The sequence below is a fragment of the Pteropus vampyrus genome, unplaced genomic scaffold (genome assembly GCF_000151845.1).
Source record: "Pteropus vampyrus isolate Shadow unplaced genomic scaffold, Pvam_2.0 Scaffold163, whole genome shotgun sequence".
NCBI classification, from domain to species: domain Eukaryota; kingdom Metazoa; phylum Chordata; class Mammalia; order Chiroptera; family Pteropodidae; genus Pteropus; species Pteropus vampyrus.
Window position 1 is genome coordinate 133,356 of NW_011888944.1, and position 6,780 is coordinate 140,135.

General features: G+C 49.8%; 1 non-coding gene across 1 annotated transcript; it reads right to left on the reverse strand.

Moving 5' to 3' along the window:
- Nucleotides 1-5,306: 5,306 nt before the first annotated feature.
- LOC111745743 lies at nucleotides 5,307-5,425 on the reverse strand. Its single transcript, XR_002782782.1, has one exon. It is a non-coding gene; the product is annotated as a 5S ribosomal RNA (ribosomal RNA).
- Between the last annotated feature and the right edge of the window lie 1,355 nt (nucleotides 5,426-6,780).

The following is a 6,780-nucleotide window of genomic DNA, read 5'->3' on the forward strand; positions in this document are numbered from 1 at the left end:
AACCCCGGCCGTTATAGTCACCAGGAGGCCTTAAAGATACAGATGTCAGAGCCACTCTCGGAGAGTCAGGTCCATGTGGAGTGAGGCGGGGCTTGGCCATGGATGTGTCCTTAGACACCCTCGGGTGGTCCTGCCCCCGCAGCCAGGGCTGAGAGCCTCCGGGCTAACAAGTGCCTGAATGTCCCCTTCCCGCAGGTCGGACCAGCAGAGATGAACACAGGCTTTGCTGTGAGGTGGGCTGGGCTTATGGGAAGTTAGGACAGTCACCCGCGAGAGAGGTGACGCAACATACATCCCATGTCAATATATGCCTGCTGCCCCCACCCACTTGATATTGACAACCTGGGTGTCCCTGCCCTGTCGGTTATTTAAGTTTCTGTTAAAGTACAATAATAATTATGCTTTCTCTAACATTTATTGAGCTGTGAGGCAGATATTATTTAATCATCATACTGACCCCTACGAGAAACATCCTGTGATGGCCCCGGGAAATGGAGGCACGGAGGGGTAAGTGACTTCTCCAAGGCAGATGCTGACAACCTGAGATTTAGCTGACACTAAAGGTTAAAGCTCTTTAAGTACCTTGCTCTCAGAAGACGTAAGTCAGTGTCACGGCCACTGGGAAGCAGGAAGCGAAAATGCCATAGTTCCCAGAGATCACCATTGTGTACCAAGGAAACCTAAGGAAATAGAAATAAAACATTTTGTTTTTGCATTAATATGGGAGTTTAGCACAGACTAGGTGCGCATCCAAAAAGCAGTCACACTCCTGGCAAGTAGCGACCGTCTTTGCAAATCACGTTTAAAAATCAAGAGCTCATTCACAGTAGACACAAAAACATGAAATGCCTGGATATGAATTTGGCAAGAACGGTGAGGCGCGTGAATAAATACGACGGGCGGACTTTACTGAGTAATCAAAGAAAGTGGGCGGTGCAGGACGGGGCCCATGTCCCCCAAGTGCCGGGGAGACCGAGCCTTGTGCCGGGAGAAGCAGAGGGTCCTTTGGCGGAGAGTGAAGAGGTCAATGCACTCGCCAACGTGAGAGTCAGAAGGAGAGTTTCTTAGACAAGGGGTCACACTCCACAGACAGAGTGTGGTCTCCTCTCAGGCAGAGAGCAAGAGGGACCGAGAGAGGCTTGGAAAGACAGTGAGTAGAGGGGGCCGAGGATCCAGGGAATTCAGTTTCTATGTCATTCTTCAGTTCCTGTGAGTTACAGTTTAAAAGACTCTGTTAACCCATTTCCTTTGATATGGACACAGAGTGAGGAAGGGGAAGAATATGTAGAATATAGAGTGCCAAAGGCCTGCTGGCCGCTCCCGCCTTTAATCCACAGGTTCCCCGTGGTTTTAGCCCTAGGGCATGACTCTGGGTTCCTGGTTCCCCTTCACGGTGTGGGGAATGGGCTGTTAGCAATCCAGCAGAAATCTTCCTTTGCTCTGAAGGTATCTTCCTGGCCTGGCCGCAGGGCTGATCAGCACCTTGCTGTCTCTGATTGTGGCTTGATTAACATTTTATTTCTCTCGCCTCCTCCCTGCATTAGTGGGACTTTAGAGAGAAGTTCTGTGCACATGGCAGATACTGTCAAAATGTCAGTTCTTTTGCGAATTAGCTAGAGGTTAAAACAATTCCTTCTTTTTTCATATCAAAATTAGGCATCGAAGTAATTTCTAAACAAGTTAAAAATTTCAGGTGTGACGCAGAGTGCCTTCTGAGTTCACGGCAGCATCCGCTACCTCAGAAGTGAAGAGCCAGCCCCCCTGGCCACTTGGGTCATCCCTAGATTTCATTTCAGATTCTGCCGCCTAAGACAGTGAGATTCTCATCACTTGGCTGTTATCTGTGCACATTCATTTCCTAATTTATAAAAAAAAAAAAAAAAATTCCTTCCCAGTTAAACATTTTTTAAATTGTGAAACCTACCATAGGTAATTTATTGAAGTAATTTATTGATAGATTTGACTACATAGAGATTTAATTCATTTTATCAGAAGGCAACCTAGACAAAATTAGACAAAGAATAATCCACGAAACATATTCACAACAAATATGAAGCAGTATTGGTTTCTTGAGATCTATAGCCAGAGCTCACACACACCAAAGACTAAGAAATTTATACAAGCAAAAGTGAAAATAACACTAAAAATGACCCACCTCACTTAGTGCAATTGAATTGGGGCGCCATATCGGCAAAACTGGCTTTCAGGCTGTGGGACTGAACGCTGGCAAGGGCAGAATGAGACTGTGGAGAACGCAAAATGATAGGTGGCCTTTCGAGAGCAGTTTGGCTCGGTTTGTTCCCGTATCTTAAAAATGCACGTAGTCTTTGTTCTAGTTATTCCATTGATAATAATCTACTCCAAGTAGTAATCCTAAATGCCATGGTGCCTATTAAAAAGTTCACCGAGATGTTTGCAACGGCAAAAAACGGAAACAGAATAAATATTAGGGGAATGATTAAGCAAACTATAGGCGAATGATTAAGCAAACTAATCCACTCTTTGGATAAATGCCGATAGTTAAGAGGATGTTGACTCTGGCTTTTAAGGACAATGATAAATTCTTACGCTGTTAAGTTAAACAAAACCAAGACTGTAGGAGACTCTTCCGCCCCCAAAGCAACAGCAACTTTTCAGTGGGGTTGGACAGTCCGGGTCGAATCCCAGCTCTACCACCTGTTTGCTGTTGACCTCTGGAAGGATGCTGCACCCTTGGGAGCCTCAGTTCAGATCTGTTTTAAGGCTCTAGTGAGATCCTGTGTATTCTGGACACTCGATGACGGTCACCTGCTCCTCCTCTTGTTGATAATGCGGAATGTGGGGATTATGTGGCACACAGAAAGGGGCCGAAGCAAAAATCACGTACGGACTGATCGTGGGTCTAAAGTACATATTTATGATTTACCGTCGAGTTGCACACTTGAAACTTACTGGATTTCATTAAGCGATGTCACCGTAATTAAAAAAAAAGAGAGAAATTAAAAAATAATAAAATAAAATACATATTTATCTACTAAGGCTTAGGAAAATGACAACAGTTGGTTTTAGTTTTCAGTTTTTAAAGATAAGCGGAAAAGAGTCGTCTGTCTGTGGCTTCTGTCTTGGGCGGAGCCAGTGACGGTCTTATTCACAGGGTCCTGCCCCATCTTACAGGTGAGACGTCTCACACCAATCTTATTCCCTAGTGACCGACTGATGGAAAACCTTATCAATCCAAGTGGGAAATGGGGTCTGGTGTGAACTGCAGGGACAACAAAAGTCCTTGTGTCACAATCGACACAGCCTACAACACTGGCAGGCAGGCTTCGATGTGCATCGACCCCATCGAGGAAGCAGAACGCAGATTCCCAGGCCCCGTACTGAGAGGTTCTGACCTGGCAGGTCTGGAACGAAGCTGGGAAATATTAAAAAAAATTCGTGAAACATTAAGTTTATAAACCTTAAAACAGAGCTCAGCGCATATGTATACATCTATGCTTGTATGACATACCACCTGGCACGTTAACTACAGGTATATACCTATGTATGTACCTGTACGGGCACATTTTTTCACATATGTATATACCCGTATAACAATCATTCAGAGCAAGATATAGAACAGTTCCAACGCCCCAAACGCCCCCGATCAATCAATACCCCCTGCCCCCACTCCAGGTAACCATTAGTCTGTTTAGCTTGTACTTAAACTTCGTAGCAAGGGAACTGTGCCTTTGGGTTCTGCTCAGCACCATGCTGGGACGACGGACCTCGTGTTGCTGTCTGCGTGGGGAGCTGGTCCGCCTTACCGCCGAGCGTGGAGAAACCACAGTGCGTCTCTTCTTTCTCCTGTTGATGGATCCTGTTAGGGTTGGCTCCAGTTCGAGGCTCCTCTGAACAGTGCTGCGTAAAGGTTCTTACTGAATGTCCCTCTACTGGACGTGCGAGCCTCGCTGTCCTGTTTGTGGTCCAGAGTGGGGCTGCTGGGCCGCGGGGCGAACATGCGCTCCGCTCCGGCAGATGCATGAATGCCGTGGACATTGTATCTGCATGAGGAGTTCCCGGTGAAGATGGCCCTGGACCACACTTTGAGACGTGCGACTCAGCTAGAAGCCCCATCATGTGGGCATAGTCCCTTTAGTTTGCCTTTTCTTGGGCTAGAAGTAGGCACCAGCTTGTCCACACCGAGAGACCAGCTAGGTGATTGGGGGAAGAGAGGATGAGAAATTAAATCAACTTTATCCATCAGCATCTCTTCGGAACAAAGCCTTATACTTCACTTCTTTTGCCCGAGAGAAGCCGCTGAGAACAGGGAAGCTCTGACCGGGCTGGGAAGGTGAAGCCAGGTGCCCCCTCCCTTGTGTCCCATCAGCCCAGCCCCCCGCCATCCCAACTTCTGACTAGAATAATGTCCATTTAAAATAAGGTCGAGTGCTTTCACTGAATTCGCCGGTGACACGGACATGCGTGGGCCCTTTGGTTCCCTGTGGGGTTTACTGTCCCTTCCACGCGTGTTACACCGGCTAATTGCAAAGCAGCTTCCTCACGCTCCCGACACGGGCTCGTCCTGCTGAGGCCGGCAGGGTCGATGAAGGCCGGCTGCCAGGAAACCATCCTCCCGTCCTCGCCAGTCAACTCTGGCCATTTCGACAGAGGCAGCCCACTTCTCCGAGGTCATTCCCGGCCAGGGACTCGTGCCAGCGGAGGCTGGGAAGTTCTGCCTGGCGTGCCGGCCACGCTTGGCTTCGTGGGCTACTCTGCCAGGAGCCAGGTACCGTCCCGGTTCAGGGGCTTCGGCTGGCCCAGTTGGGACTGCAAGCTGCTCTCTGCCATTCTGAGCAAAGAACTACAACTTGGGGCCTCGGACACCTGACAGCAGGCTTCCGGAAATGGGTGCAGCACTTCAGTACGGAGGCAGGAGGGAGTGTGAGGATGTGGTCTCCACCACCCCACCCTCCCCAGACTGGGTGTCATGTCCCTCACTGGGCTCCCATAGCCCCGGGTGTCCTTGGCCATAACGACTGTGCTGGAATCACTCGTGTAAACCGTCCCCCAGTACACTGAAGACACTGTGAAACAAGGCAAACCATGATCTCAAAGCTGAGTGTCCCCAGATCTTACTGTGGTGTCCGGTGCGGAACAGAGCCAACGAGTCATGTGCATGAATGGCTGGGTGGACTGCCTGACGAATGACGTGAGGAAGCCAAATGACCATCTTTTATTTTTTAATTTTTATATTATTTTTATCTTTAGGCAAGGCAACCCTTGGTTGACCTCAGATTGCAAGGACCTTGTCAGCTTACAATCTCTTGATTTTTATTTATTTTTTATGCCTACAGCGCCTGGTCTTCCTAGGTGGTCTCCCATCCAAGTACTAACCAGGCCCGACCCTGCTTAGCTTCCGAGATCAGACGGGACCTGGCACGTTCAGGGTGGCAAGGCCGTAGACTATCATGTCTTTTAGAGAGAATTAAGAGTGGGGAGGGAAGAGGGGAGAGGTAGACAGGGGGGAAATATTTAAATCGTTTCTTCAACTAAAAAAATAAATTAAAAAAAAAAAAGAATTAAACTGTTAGGGTCACCAAGTGATAATGCTCTTCTACCTGGAAAACAAACGAAAACCCTAGCTTTCAAAGTAAGAGACCTCTTGTCTGAATTGACGATGTCTGGGGATATTTTTGGTTGTCACAACCGGGGCAGCGGGTGCCACTGGCACCTAGTGTGTAGACGCTACGGACACCGGCAAACTCCTGCAACAGACAGGACAGCTGCCCAAGAAAGGATCGTCTTGTCCGAACTGTCGGCCAGGGCTGGGGCCGGGAAAGCTTGATGGGAGGAAGCGCTGTGCCAGAGGGTAAACCAGGAAAGGGCAGACGCACAGAAATCGAGGACTTTCTAGGAAAAAGATGTTTCTAAAGAATGTGGGGTTACAGCTGTTCATCTCCACAGGAGTCCGAGCGAGAACACCGGTGGCCTTAACCCCTGCCTGGACACTCGAGAGCAGCGTCACGTCCCGTCCGTTTAGCTTTGTGTGGCCTGGACAATCTTGAGGCACTGCCTGCTCCGGGAAGCCTGCCCCGATTTCCCTCCTCCGAGCCCTCGGGGTCCCTGTGGGCGTGGGCCGCCACGTCATGCTTAGCTGGTATTCGTCGTGTGCCCTGCTCACAGCGCTGACCCGCATGGGCACACCGCTCCTGTCCGCTACCCGCCTTTCACTCTGTACCCACGTCTCACGCGCTCTGCGCTCACTGCGGGCCAGACCGACTTAGGGTTCACCCGGGGTGCGCCATGGGATCCCAACACAGCCGTGTGAGACGCATACCATCGTCACCCCCACTTTAAAGATGTGCAAACCGATGTACACTGCACCCAACATGCACCCCATTCCTTGTCTAAGTCGGCTCAGGGAAGGCTCTGCTGTGCTGACAACGAAACCTCAGGGACGATGGAATAAGGGTCCAGGGAAGGCAGGTGAGGTGACCCAGGTCGCGGTGATGGGAACGCACCCAGAGGTCCCAGCCCCTTCCCTGGGGCCTCCCTCCCACCAAAAAGTGGGTCTGATGACCTCCGGATCCTAAACTGTCTCCCTCTGAGGCTGCAGGTGGTGAAACACCCAGAGCCATGGGGGTCCACGTGCCCCCCCCCCCCCGAGTCAGCGATCCAGAGTGAGGAAAAGAGATATTTAATGATCTGTGTAGCCTCGTAAAGCGGTCAAAGTGTCTTCACAAGTGCAGGGGGCAGTGGGGACTGCTCTCAGCCAACATTTATCAGTGACTCCGACACACGACAAAACTCCAGATCACG